This window comes from Triturus cristatus, chromosome 5_2, assembly GCF_964204655.1.
Source record: "Triturus cristatus chromosome 5_2, aTriCri1.1, whole genome shotgun sequence".
NCBI classification, from domain to species: domain Eukaryota; kingdom Metazoa; phylum Chordata; class Amphibia; order Caudata; family Salamandridae; genus Triturus; species Triturus cristatus.
In genome coordinates this window covers 539,999,049-540,014,557 of record NC_140588.1, presented here as the reverse complement: position 1 = coordinate 540,014,557, position 15,509 = coordinate 539,999,049, and positions in this window count along the sequence as shown.

Genomic DNA, 15,509 nt, shown 5'->3' with positions numbered 1-15,509 from the left:
ATCGAGGCAGGGCCATCATTTTAAACAGGGCAGCTTTCCCCAGCAACGTGAGCGGCAACGCACCCCAGTGATGCACATCGCATTTGAGCCGGTCAAGTGGGGGTTGCAGATTCAGTTTTAGGAAGTCCGCATGGTTTGCAGTGACGTGGATACCCAAATATTTAAACGATCCCAGCGCCGTCTGTAGTGGGCAGTTCGCGGGGAGCCGAGGGGAAGGGCCGCGCAGCACATACATTACCGATTTTGACCAGTTGATCGTATAGCCGGACGCTCTCCCGAAGATTTCGCAAATGTTAAGTAGAGCGAGGATTGAGCGCCTCGGGGAAGATAGATAAAGCAGCACATCATCCGCGTAGAGGGAGATGCGGTCTTCCCAGTCATTTGTCCACTTAAGGCCCCGTATCAGGGGCTCCCAGTGGATCCAAGGGCTCCAGCGCTAGGGCGAAGAGCAGGGGCGATAGGGGGCACCCCTGACGAGTGCCACGCGTCAGGGGAAAGTCTTCAGACATATGCCTGTTAACGGCAACATGGGCCAGTGGTTTAGTATAAAGAAGCCGGACCCATGCACAAAATTTGGGTCCAAAGCCCAAATGCGATAGTACTGGGAAGAGGAAGGGCCATTCGACCATGTCAGATGCCATTCGTGCATCCAACGAGAGCAGCACCGCTGGCTCCTGCAATTGCCCCACTCAGGCCAACACGCCGTGTAAGCGCCGCAAATTAAGGGCCGTGCTCCTGCCGGGCATAAAACCAGGTTGGTCTGGGTGTATAATGTCTAGCAAATGCGGTGTTAGTCTGGACGGCAAAAGTTTCGCAAGGACCTTCGCCTCCGCATTCAGCAGCGATACAGAACGATAGGAGTGACACTCTGAAGCAGGCTTGCCAGGTTTCAGTATAGCCACTATGGTGGCTGTTCGCTGGTCCTGTGGGAGTTCGTCCACACGGAGACTATCTGTAAACATATTAAGCAAATGAGGGGCAACCGTCCCGGCTGTCCGCTTATAGAGTTCGACCGGAATGCCATTCGGTCCCACCGCCTTACCCGATTGCAGCGCAACGATTGCCATTTGTACCTCCTCTACTGTGATGTCAGCCTCCAAGACACTCGCCGCCTCAGGGGTAAGCCGGGGCATCGCCAAATCCCGTACATATGTCCCCGCCTCCTCCTCTGTCATGGAGGAGGTGGAGGAGTAAACCAGCTGGAAATGACGCGCAAGAGCGCCCACTATCGTGTTGGGTTCCGTCAGCACCTGGCCCTCCTCAGATTTGAGTTGCGCTATCCACCTGGCTCCACCATCCCGCCTGATGAGCCACGCCAGGAGCTTCCCAGTCTTATCACCCAGGTCATATATCTTGTGCCGCGTGGTTATCAACTGTTGCTTCGTGTACTCTGTGAGGTGCGCCCTATACTTGGTTTGTGCGGTCTTCAGGTCCGAGGCCGACTCCGGAGAGGGGTCCCGAGCCTGTCGTGCCTCTGCCGAGTGCAGCTCTTGTTCGATCGACTCCATCTCCGCCAGATGCGCTCGCTTATGCGCTGCTATGGTAGTGAGCGCCTGATCTCGGAGGACCGTTTTATATGCCTCCCACAAAATCGTCGGTGAGGCAACCGAGGGGGCATTTTCCGCAAAGTAGAGGCTAGATGCCTTCGAAAGCGCCTTGTCGATCGCGGGGACCTGTAGATAACCGGGGTGTATTGAAGGCATACGATGACGTACGAGGCGGTATCATTCGTACTTCAGAAGTAGCGGGGAGTGGTCAGAGATACCCCTGGGTCTGATCTAAACAATGTCTATATTGCGAAGACAATTAGCGGAGCCCAGGAAGTAGTCAATCCTAGGTAGACTGTTATGCACCCCCGAGTGATACGTGTAGTGCTTTGTTGTTGGGTGATGCAGCCGCCATAAGTCCGACAGCCCCAGGGCTTCAACAAAACTTCCCAAATGGGACATTCCCGCCCCACCTGTTCGCTGAGGGTGTCTATCAAGTGCTTCATCTACAACTGCATTAAAATCGCCGCCGAGGAGCAGTTCCCCTTCCGGTAGGTCAAGGAGAAACTCACTAAGTGCCGGCAGCGCAGTGGCATGCATTGCGGGAGGAATATAAACGGATACTATGTTAAGGGGGCGTCCCTCCCACTGGGTGGCTATCGCCGCGAACCTCCCCGATCTGTCCGTTTTATGTTTGTGTATAACTAATGGGTACTGCTTCCGTACCAGAATGCCCACCCCCATAGACCCGGAGGTAAATTCCGAATGCGCCACCATTTTGTAGCCCCATCGGTCCATTGCCTTACTAGTGGTGTTAGTCAGATGGGTTTCCTGTAGTAGGACAATCGCTGGAGCGCATCTCTTGAGACTATGCAAGACTAGGCCACGTTTAATTTTGTCCCCCAAGCCACGCACGTTCCACGTAAGTAGGGAGAGTGGCGGTCTCGGAGTGGAGGAACTCGTCACAGGCTCCCCCTCACAAGCAGCAGACATTAGAGCGCATGAGACCGAGGGTAATTAACAGCGCGTAGGGATCGACACGCAGCATGTGTTCTGTAGTGGCTGTGTGCACTGCATTGTATACATTACTTTCAATTTGAACCGTAAATACTGAGAAAAACCTGAAGAAATACCCCCTTTCCCCCCAACCCCCTCCCTGCCATGCGGACTCCAAACTGCCCGCCACCCCAACTCAGCAGAGTGCTCAGAACCCATACCCCAATACCTAACTTCTGTGCAAGGAGCGGGAGGTCCGAGAAAGACCAGAAACATCCCCATTTCGAGCGTCCAAATATTCCGAGCTACATTAGGAGTGCGCAGACACCTCACCACCCAGGAGCCGTCCCCCTTACCCTGCACCGTCCAATAAAGAGTCAAAGTTTATCGCTTCTGGATTAAGCCTCGTGTTGCAGCCGGGCCGCAGCTTCCACAGCACCATCTCGGCCAGTCGGGTCCTCCGTTTCTCCAGTAGGCCGCTTTCGCCTGTCTGAACGTCCTGAATGTTTCACCTGCTGCCATCCCTCAAGCCAATCATGCGCTTCCTCAGGCGATTCGAAAAAACCATGTCTTCCCATCCGCTACCACCCGCAGCCTGGCCGGAAATAACATGGAATAGGAAAGTTCACGGGCCCTCAGTCTCTTTTTTACTTCCAAGAAACTTCTCCGGCGCGCCGACACAGCCGCCGTGTAGTCCGGAAAGAAGGACACTTGCGAATTCTGTATACGCAAGGGTGGAGCCACGCGGGCCGTCTGGAGAATGGCATCTCGATCGCGAAAGTTAAAAATACGGGCCAGGACCGGCCGGGGGGGAGCTCCGATCTTAGGCCTACCCCCGGGCACCCTGTGGGCCCGCTCCACCGAAAAGAAGGCAGAAAGTCCCCTGGGTTGCAGTTCAGTTTTTATTAGGTTCTCCACGTAGAGATCCATGGCTGGGCTCCCCTCGCTCTCCGGAATGCCCTTGATGCGTATGTTGTTGCGACGGCAGCGCCCTTCCTGGTCATCAAGCCTCTCGAGCATGCGCTTGTTTTCGGCCTCTAGTTGCGACACTTTTGAAAGCAGAAAGCTAGAGTCTTTCGCCAGAGTAGCAGTCACCTGTTCAACCTCCGTGGTGGACATTTTCTGGAAGTCAGCGTGGAGGAGCGTCACGTCCGTGGAAATAGACCCCACCGTCGTTTGCACTTTAGTAAGGGCGGCCATGATATCCTCTAATGTCACTTTAGGCGGGCCAGCTGCAGCAGGGGCCCTCTCTGTGCGATCGGCGCGTTCCGTCAACGGGGGAGAGTCTTTAGTATATGCGTACTTGTCCAATTTCCCTTGCTGATGCGCCCTACTCCCTTTACCGCTCATGACGGAGCCGGGGACCAGGCTATATAGATGGCTGTTAGCGCTATGGCACAAGGAACAGAGCGCAGGGCCCCAGGACCAGTCGCCCTTTCACTCCACGCCGTGCTCGAGGCGGCGCCGCCACTCCTCAGGCTCCGGCACTGCGTGGGGGCAGAGCCCACGGGGGACGGCACACCAGCGAGCCACTCACCACCACTCTGAGGCTCCTACAGCCGCATGCGCCCGTGTATCCCACTCATCTGCGCCCCTCGCCATAAAGGGCGCGGTGCGTCGCCGTCCCGCAGATCACCGCCGCTGCACCTGGCTTGTGTAGGCGGTACACGTACTTTATATAATGCAGTTCAGGCGTCACAGACGTCTATTCAGGCCATCACATCAGCCCCCGGTCCATCCAGGCCACCAGCTCCGTCACTCCCGGCGTCTCAGATGCCGTGTAGCCGCAAATGCACAGCCGGAACGTCGCTCCGCTCCCACCTCGGCGATGCAGCAGTGCCACTGATGTGCGGTCAGTCCGTTTGAGAATTGGGCTCCCGCCGAGGCAGTCAGGCTCCGGGCACCACCCCCGGGTCGTCTTCTGTGCAGTCCGTCTGGCTTCCGGGCTGAAGGCACTTCACCGCAGTGATCCCGGGTCTCGTGCGCAGCACCCGGGTCGCGCCTCCCTAATCGAGGCCCCGGCTTCAGCCGAGGATATAGGCCCCAACTATCGGTGCAGCGCCGGCCCCTTCTCAGGCCACGGGGAGACTCCGGAGCGGTATCGCTGGGTGTCGCTTCGCTCCAGTGTTACTGGCGTGGACTTTGGGCTCGCTTTTAAGCGCGGATCATTGAGCGGATGGCGGGGAGGACGGTCTCACTCCCGGAGCTCCTTCAGGCTGCGGCCATTACGCTCGGCAGCTAGCCACGCCCCCGGCTGCTGCTGTTCTTGTTGCGGCTGCTGCTGTTCTTGTTGCGGCTGCTGCAATTCTTGTTGCGGATGCTGCTGTTCTTGTTGCGGCTGCACACTAATCTGCTGAGTTTGCGCCTGTGTTGAACTTGATTGTGTACTACTTTGCGGTAATGACATTTCTTCAACATCGCTGCTCGTTAGTAGACTGGCTACCTCTGCGACACTAAAGCCCTTGGGCCTAGGTTAGTGGGGTTGGACCGCTGTGCTGCTCCCAGCTTGGTTCCCGGACAACGTTGCTGCAGGCGTACCTTTTTTGGTGCCAAAAAAAACATTGGCCGGCACCAGTCGTGGTTAATGGCACTTCCTTTTTCTGTTCCTTCTTCTCACCGGCAACTTTCTTGGTACTGGACCTGGTACCTTTCTTTGGGGCCATCTTCTTCAGATGTCAGGCAAGATGCAGATGCACAACAAGTTCTGGTCACAGGTGGACGTGATGCGCAGCAGGACTTCTGTCTGGCTGTCAGTACAACGGGTAGCCGGGTGATGCTGATGACACCTCCTACTCTGTCTTTTGTGCACCTAAAAGCAAATAAGCCAGGAGAAGAACATCAGTGAAATGTTGCATTTGTTGTTGTGGTTCAGTTACTTAGTACTGTACTAGTGCAAACAAAAGATAGTCTAGCCATTTATGACTTTTTTTTTTAACTAGGGCTATGTTATACTACTGTGTACAGTCACAGACTACACTCTCAGGAAGGATAGGAAAGTTAATAATAACCACAGAAATAAAAATGTAATGGAAGTGGGGTGGACCCTATGTGCCATTAAATTATTTGAGCATCTCAGCATCCATGGAGCTGCTGCTGGCAAAGGGGATGGATGGATGGAAGCAGTAAGCCAAATAGACAATAGGAAAACCATGCAGGCCTATGGCAAAAGCAGGACACTAATAGCTCCCAGTCCAAACACAAAAAAAGGCCACCACCCACATGGACACTCACAAATCACAAACAAGCCGGGGGCCTGGGAAACACCAGGAGCTGACAAAAGGCCTATAAAAGCCACGTAAAGGATGCATGCTAAAGCACACTGCTCTGCCTTTTTAATGCAACAAAATGGAAATACGAATATTCACAGGCCCCAAAAAGGTCTGCAGGGTGCATGCATTGCACACCAACACACCAGACACATACAACAAAAGCATGTCTTTAAGACAACCAACATCAGAGAGCCCACCCCAAAAAAACACACTTCCCCAACTCAATCCTATGCCATCCATGCCCTAAATGATGTCTAAATTCAACAGACCACAGAGAAAACACTTGATTGATAAAGCTGTGGCTACCTGCTCTGATCCTAGTGGATGAAAGCAGGCCTGTTGGCAGACAAGGCCAGGCAAGCTTGCAGGCCTAGGCTTCAAAATGGCCACCAGCCACATGGTCAGGCCCAACAACATCAGAAAGCCCACCCCCAAAAAAAACACTTCCCCAACTCAATCCAATGCCATCCATGCCCTAAATGATGTCTAAATTCAACAGCCCACACAGAAAACACTTGATTAATAAAGCTGTGGCTACCTGCTCTGATCCTAGTGGATGAAAGCAGGCCTGTTGGCAGACAAGGCCAGGCAAGCTTGCAGGCCTAGGCTTCAAAATGGCCACCAGCCACATGGCCTGGCCCAACAACATCAGAAAGCCCATCCCAAAAAAACACACTTTCCCAACTGAATCCAATGCCATCCATGCCCTAAATGATGGTGTCTAAATTCAACAGACCACACAGAAAACACTTGATTAATAAAGCTGTCGCTACCTGCTCTGATCCTAGTGGATGAAAGCAGGCCTGTTGGCAGACAAGGCCAGGCAAGCTTGCAGGCCTAGGCTTCAGAATGGCCACCAGCCACATGGCCAGGCCCAACAACATCAGAAAGCCCACCCCAAAAAAACACACTTCCCCAACTCAATCCAATGCCATCCATGCCCTAAATGATGATGTCTAAATTCAACAGACCACACAGAAAACACTTCATTAATAAAGCTGTAGCTACCTGCTCTGATCCTAGTGGATGAAAGCAGGCCTGTTGGCAGACAAGGCCAGGCATGCTTGCAGGCCTAGGCTTCAAAATGGCCACCAGCCACATGGTCAGGCCCAACAACATCAGAAAGCCCACCCCAAAAAAACACACTTCCCCAACTCAATCCAATGCCATCCATGCCCTAAATGATGTGATCTTTCCAGCTCCAAATCCAAAGGCAGAATGAGCAAGAGATGGACAAAGCACTGGGAGGAGCCTGCTGGACAGGAACAGGAAGTTGGAGATTCTGTGTCACTTCCTCCCTCTCCCCACCTTTTTAAACAAGCATTGGCATAGCCAATAGGTCTCGCTTTTGGGACCTTATAAGTGTTTAGTTATTCAACTGTTGCATGGCTAAACACTTATAAGGTCCCAAAGGCGAGACCTATTGACTATGCCAATGCTTGTTTATATTTGTAATATTTTTAAGCTTGCACAGAAATGTGAAGGGAAGTGGTATCTATGCAAAGAAACACTTTGTAATGGTAATACCGTTTTATATAAAATAAAGAAAAAGCATTATACGAACAATATAGTCTAAAGCATGAAAAACAATTGTAATCCTGCAAGTCTATAAGAATAAGTGTTTCTAACGCTTTCATGGAAGTCTGTGTGATAATTTCAATAGACAGGAATTCAATAGATGTAGTACAGCTGCTAAAAAACCTTGTTTTTAGAATCTTTCCTTGTGAAAGTAGACATTATCAAGTCTAATCCTGTAGTAAGTAACTCTGAAATCACCTAGGGCTAAATTACACATTCGCCTTAAAGGCGTTGTGGCATATTTTACATTGGAGATTAAATATTAATGTAACTAGCATAGTTTAAATCTAGTTGGACTCCTAATCGAACATTTATGCACCAGCCCCCAAATGTGTTGCAGACTACAAAGCTTTTTTTCTTTTTTTGTAAACAAATTGTATTCATCAAAGACACATTCAGCGAAGCTCTGTGGCCCAGAGACTTCAACCATAGCAAGATACAACATACCAGCTTTGACATTTTCCTCATGAAATATCGTATAAAGACTACAAAAGAGACATGCAGAACCAAGGCAGTCCCCTCCCTTAAAAAAACATAACACCACCCCCCACCCCATTCCCCCACCCATCGCACTGCCCATCTAGGCAAAGCAGCTGATTTATACACGACTACTATTCTGTTCTCTCCATGACCCATAACCCCCAGACCCGGCTGCACCTGGTACTCCTGTGTGCCATGCCCCTTTAAAGCTGGAGGGAGATGGTCCACCACCCATCCAATTATTCCTCTAATATGGGCTCTAATTCCAGTCCCCTGTAGTCCGCCCAGCGCTTCCATATTTTATAATGTTTACGGGGGCAGCCCCGTGCCACATAGATGGGGTCCTCTAGTCCCATACAAAAATCGAGACCGGTCTTCCAGACAGATATTGAAGGTGCGACTGTCGCCTTCCACGCCCTCGCAATATCGCGCTTGGCAAGAGTAAAACCCAGGAGCATCAGATGGCGCTTATAGACATTGCCCCCTATATCCTCCATCACATGCAGGAGCACCAATTTGGGGGACCGTGGGAGATCCCAACCCAGCACCTCTGACAAACAGGTCAATACCCCCCGGCAGAACCTAGTTAACACAGGGCAGTCCCATACTGTGTGTAGCAGCGTCCCCTCTGCATTCAGGCAACGGAGGCATTGCGGAGAGGCCACCAGGCCCGCCTTATACAACCTAACTCTGGTGAAATAGACTCTGTGCAGATATTTAAACTGGATGAGCCGAAGGCTCACAGCGACAGCCGCACCACGCGGCGAGGCCAGGGACTCCGTCCAGTCCTCCTCCTCCAGCTGACCCACATCCTCCTCCCAAACCACACGGAGATGCTGCAACGACGGGGAGCAGTGAGTCACCAGGGATTGATATATTCTCGAAATCTTGTGGTCTCGTAGGTCCCCCATGAACACCTTCCAACTCCTCAAGACCCACCAGACTGGGGGAAAGAGCATGCCGGAACTGCAAGTATTTAAAGAATTGGGTATGCGGCATATGAAAGTCCTTCTGGAGATCCTGGAAGGATTTCAGAATGGGCCCCCTCATAACGTCACCCAAGGTGGAAATCCCTATCGCATCCCAGTCTCGAAATCCGGGGAGGGCCGCCAGTTGCGGTAGACCCCCGTTTCTCCATAGTGGCGTCTCCCCCGTGAGGCGAACTACAAAGCTTTTGACGAGGAGAGAATAGGGTGTAAAATATCAGTGAGATCAGTTGTGACATTCACACAAAAAAAGACCCGGTTAGTGGGAAGAAAACCCCATTGTCGGATTAAAACGTATTTTTTCTGAACAGAGAAAACAGTTTTAAAGCACTTTTCTGTCAATTTAGGAACAAAACAATCTGAGCATATAGAAACAAAGATAGCTAAAATAACAATCACGAAGCAGTAAAGGAAGATGTCCGTGCCTTGAAGCATTTATTAAGATCAGTGACAGAATGTGCCCTAGAGAATCAGCAATACATGCGCAAGTGGTGTGCCTTATGGGATCCTAAACAAACAGAATATTACAAGAGGGAAAGGATCAAACTCGCAGGTAGATGGAATCAAAAGTAGTGCTCCTTGGTACTGTGCAGGGGGAGCGCATTCCAGGCGGGGGAGTGGACCCTTTGAAGTAGGATGCCAAACGGATTGCATGGCGGCACGATGCACGTGATTGTGCGCGTGCTCGCCATGCAATCCACTTTTGGGAGCCCCTTACTATAGTCTCGCATAGCGATCGCTTACGCGATAGCTAGGCGAGACCTAAAAAGGACTCCTTGCACAAAAAAGGACAGCCAAATGTCAATCTGAGGAGTTGTTTTCATCCACAATCAGCATTTGCAGAAGGTTTCATGCTGCTAGAGCTGATATTCTTCTCCAAATTGAAAATTTTACATGTTCGAGTTCTCGAGCTTCACATTACTTCCGCCGGATGTCGATGGCGTGTCGAAAATGACATGATCGAGTTCTCTCGCTCCCTGTCGCGTTGGATATGATGTGTTCGGGGTCTCTTTCTCCTTTTCGCGTTCGATTAGACGTGCCCGCGTCCTCACCCTCTCGCTCGCGGTGTAGAATGACGTGTTCGAGATCTCAATCTTCTCATACTCGCGCGGTGCATGATCCCGAGAAGAATGACGTGATCGCGCGACAAATGACGTGATCGCACGACAATGAGAGCACGAACTGTTGCGAGACAGCAAAAAATGGCTACAAACAATCCAATATCTCGTGGAGAACGCGACCGGGTCGGGAAAACTTGTCAGCGAACGCGAGGATTCAGGTAAGGCGATCGCGCGCACGCAAGAATGTATTTTTTTACAGTGCGAGCAAGAAACAAATTATCGCTAAGCTGCGAAATGCGGAAATTTTGACCTTTTCGCGCTTTCCGCGGAACGCGAAAATGCCAAATTATCGCAATTTCTGCGAACGGAACGGAATTTTGGCCGTGTTTTTTTTCCCATAGATCTCCAATAGGTTGTACTTATTCAGAACAATTCCTAATAAATTTTGACATGTATTCGGCTAAAATGATTTGATTTCCTCTTTTTTATTGGGAATAGGGGCTTTAATAATCAATTCTATCAAATCCATTTTGGTTTTATATAACCCTGGGCGTAGTTCGCGTAGCCGTGCTTCGCGAAGCTTCGCGAACATGTACTTGCACTACGCGACCTTCGCGAGCTTGCGTAGTTGCTTGGTGCGCCCGTTGGCGATGGCTTTTTCTTGTTCGGGAGCACGGTGAGCGTGTTCGGGGAGCTGTTTGCATGCTTGGGGGATATATCTCGCGGTCTTACCCATGCGGTCGCCAACGGGCGCGGCCATCTTGTTTTTCCATTGTCCCGCCCGCTCGCGATGCCTTATTTCCTGTTCCGGGTCGCGGATAGCGTGTTCGCGATGTGCATTGACGTTTTCGGGAGCGCATTTTACTTGTTCGCGATGAATAGTACATGTTAGCGAGAAATAACGCGCGAACTTACCCACGCGGTCGCGAATGGGCGCGGCCATCTTGTTTTTCACTCTATTCTATGGTTCTGGGCCTACTTTTGTATCCTCCCTTTATCTGTTCAATCCTTTGTCTTTAAAACATTTATTCTGACTTTTTTAGTTATTATCTATCTCTCTCTTTGCCTAAGTGTATATTTTGCATTTTATTTCTACTTTTACTGTGTTTTTGTTACTTTTATAAAGTTCTTTCTATCTTCTTCCCCCTAACTTTTTTTTCCCCTTCTAACTTTTCTTTTCCACCTCCCACCCACCCCAGAACCATGGCCAAGGGCAGACCGAGTGGCAAGGGCAAGGGACCTGCAGGAGCAGAGAAGGGCCGCCTGCCTTGCGGCAGAATGCGTCCTGCAGGGGTGCAGGCCCGGCAACTGTTTGGGGAGGAGGAGGTGGCCGCCCTTGTCTTTTTTCATCCAGCGCCACCTCCCCTTGACCTTGGCAGCAGGCGGCAGGCCTGGCTCCGGGTACGCTACCCAAGAGCGGCACCGTCGGTGGGCGAAGGTGCGCCGGGCCGTGTTCCGGTGCTCTGGGGTCCGGCGCACCCACAATCAACTAGCCCACCGGTGGTCCGACATCCTGGACCGGGAGCAGGACCTGTTGGACCTGCTAGGTGTCGAGGTCGTCGGGCTTGGTGAGTAACTTATTGTGTATATTATTATTAAATTTGATGAACAAGATTACTGCTGCGTGCCAAGCGTTGCTGGTAAATTATGTTCCAAAAAGCAAAATGTTCTTTGATTTAACTAGGACCCAGGTGCTCGGTGGTACTCTTACTTGTTTGCAACTTAGTTTGAGCTAGCTTGTGCTGATGCTGATTATATAAGAGTTTATTTTACAGAACTGAAGTTAGGTAATGCGATTTGCTAGAGAGACTCTAGTCCTTCCATTGTTCTACTGTGAAATAGTGGTGGATGGATATTGGATACTAGGTTTAGTTTATTTGTATTAGTTAATAATTGTTTTATGCGGTGTGCGTGATGCCTCCTCTGTCACTGAGTGCTGCTTACCCCAGTCCTCCGTCGAACCTTTTGTACTTTGTTTAGTGAGTGGTAGGCTTAGCAGCATGGTCAGTCAGTAGCAGAACTAGATCAGAATCATGCAACCAACCCACAATTTGTTGTATGTATGTATGCACTAATGTATGCATGTGTCCTCCATCTCATCTATGCCTTTGATGTCTGAAATAAAAAAGGAAATGCAGACTTAGTGAACAATTGGCCCGTCTGGAATAGGTGGTGTAGGTCAGATGGTACTTACTAGGCTTCGTTAGTATTTGTAATCAGAATGATTATGGAACACTGGAGTGTTCCTAAATAAGTAGACGATCCGTGAATGCAGGAAGAAGCCAGTAGTCGATCCATCTGATTAGATAGGTCAATTTTATTGCAATTGTTGTTTCCTAAAATGTTGTTTGACTTATTTTTCCAAATGATTTATTATTATTTCTTTCACAGCACTCCTTAATGTTTGTCTCTTTCTTTATTATATTTTACATGATCATCAGCACCACCCAGGGGCAAGAAGACGGGGTCGGAGTCGTCGGGGGAACCAGAGGACCGCTCCTCTACCGAGGCTCCTGCTGCTGGCCCCAGTAAGTCCTCCAGTGGTTATATTGACATTTATATTTCCCTAACTTTTACTGCATCTTTTTTTTCCGAACTATAAAGTATGGTTCTACTTTCTAATTCTATTTTTTACAAAAGCTTACTTCTTTGACCTTGACTATCTGTTTCCAAATTCTGTTTATCCCTGCCTCTAACTAAGTTGCTTCTAACTGCCTCTGCTATGACTCTCTGTACTACTACTACTACTACTACTACTACTATTATATTACTCTGTCTGTAGCGAACCTTGCACAGTTGCCCACTCTTTATAGAAGGTTTTCTTTGGAATAATAAAACTCTGATTGACCAATAGCTCTAGCCACTGTGTCCTGTCCTTTGGGTTGTCCTCTTCAAGTCTTCTCAATGTTGAGGCTTTGACAATTACCACAAACAAAATGGCCAACCAGATATTTGACTAGTATTTTTGATCGGATAGTACATGATACTACTCTTGTCTAATGATTCTGCAGAGCCACATACAGAACTATGCACAACAAAATAGGATGTTGCTGATGGGAGGTTGGACCTTACTGATCACACCCCAGTCCGAAGAACCCAGGATCCCCTGACCGACTAGCTATAGTGTGAGTGTCTCACATTAGGGTCCCACTCCCGACCCCCCCCACGAAGAAGATACACAATGTTGATGATGACTGAGACAGACAACCCAGAACATAATAACACCATTTTGCTCACTCACTTGTGTAAGTCCACAGCAAATACCACAGAGTCTATTTGTAAGTTCAAAAGGTTTATTTGAAACAAGTATCACACTCTGTACATCGTTAATATGAAATTTAATTTACTACAGCCATAGTCCATAAGCCAGCAAAAAGCCAAAGATTTAAACAGTAAACATTTACAAGTGCATGACAACAAGAACAAGGGCCAAGATCTTTAGAATTCTGGAAGACCCCTCACCGTAGAACGTAGAAATACTGGTTACATCATCTTGCATCATAACATGTTCTGTAAATCTCTGGTTTGTAGAAAGGAATCTTCGGCCTATTATATGAGAAAAATGCTGCGAGTTAGCCGTTAGATAGTATACTGGTGAATGCTAGCATTTTGCAGTCATGGCAAAAAGTGTAACATGTATGTGATGGCTAAGCAATATGAACTAAACAAACTCAATAAGTGTTTTTTTTTCCGACCTCTTCACTTGTACGCAACAGTCAAGTGCCCTCAAAGGCATCTACTGAACATGTCAATAAGCTGGCAGGTATAATTAAATATGCGCAAAAAGAGTAGTAGTCGACATGATGAATCTAAAAGGGTTACACATGGCTCAGGCTAACTTTCAAAAGAGTAGAGTAGGACTAGATGACCCTAGGAAGTGGAACCATATCACTACTACTAGTGTCTGTCTACTGACTGCACTTACTGTCTAATGCTGATGTATGTTGTATTAACTTTTTTTTTAATGTTCCAAGTGAACACTTAAAATAGGGGGAGGTTTCCAGGCATCTAAACATTTGTGATGTTTTTTTATGGGCACACTACCATCCACCAGTGCCGTCGGGGCCAGCGATGCGGCCATTCCGGAGGGGGCAGGCGAACTGGCGGCACCTGCAGGAGACACAGGGGGGGATCCAGCAGCAGTGGCCGGCGGCGGTAAGTTATATTCATTACTTCTTGACATTACTACTGGATGGAAGTGTGTTCACTATTTCACTGTACTGTGCGACATATTATTATACAACGGTTGAAGAAGACACCCTTTACTTAGCATTAGCAGCGTGAGTAGAGTAACCAATGGCCTTTTCTATTTGACTACAAAATCAGCTGTGAAGGTTTTATGGGAAGACAAACTCAGATCAGATGACCTTGATGGATGTGTTGAAAAAAGAGGGAAAGAAGTTAGAACTAAGGGTGGAAGGACGGGCGAGATAAATAATATGACTAACTTGCAGAGAAGGATATGTTGTTGGAAGCATGCATAGGTGGCTGATAGTAATCAGATCAGATGCATGGGTTGTTGAAGGATGGGTGGAAGGTGAAAGAATGCCTGCCTGGGTGGGCGACACAGTATGGGTGGATAGTGCTAGATAGCAAAAATCAGCGTTGTTTGGTTCAAATTCAAAGCCAAGGCAAGCAAGAAAGGAGCGGAAGCATGGGTGTTTGTTGGTGAAACCAACTAAGTATGAGAGATATAAAAAAGAAGGATAAACGTTTACTTTAATGGATGTATGCCTGGATGTACTATCATCAATATAGACAGTATAGGTGGAAAGTGTCACTGAAGATTCTTACTTTGAAGAAAATGTAAAAGAAACTGCGCGACAGTAGCAAAGCCTAGGGGAATATAGGTAGTATTTATCAGAATACAGTACACTTGCAGTAGTTTGCAAGCACGTCATATATATTTATATATATATATCTATCTATTATCAAGTGGAAGCCCCTTCCTCCCACTCTGGGGACCACTCCCTACCTATTATTATTAATGTATGTTCGATTGAGGCAGCCAGCCTGCAAAGGGTGGGCTATCTGTTGTTTATGGTTATTGGTTACACAATCAATGAAAGCAAAGTACCCTCTGCAGTAGCGGTTGGTGGTGGGAGTGTTGGCGGGCGGTGACATGGGGAGGGGACTGGTGGGTGGCACTGGCGAGTAAACTGTGTATTACGGCCAAATACAGGTAATAATCACCATAACAATAAAGAAAATTATTTTCAATGTGCGCACTGCACCGCCGAATGCGATGCAGTGCGTGCAACAATTTTTTTTTAATGTATTGTTTAATTACCTGTGATTGTCCTTAATCCATAGTTTACTATCCCGGCAGCACTCCCACCACCGACCGCTACTGACCTGATGTCGTATCGTATTAGCATCTATAATCTGAATATATAAGCAATGATCATTGGATCAGATAAATAATCAGCCTTTTTGTAGTACCCATGGCAGGGTGTAAGTGAAATTGTGCATGCCATTTGCCCTCATGTAACAGAGTATGGTCAGTGCCAACGGCCGTAAGGCGGCATACAAAAATATGAGCTTTCCCACCTGCAGACAGTAGTTGTAAATAAAACTAACGTGAGTCTACATCATGTGGCTCATATCTGTTTCTCTTCGGTGCAAGCTTAGCTGACTGAGCTGGCATGCCGG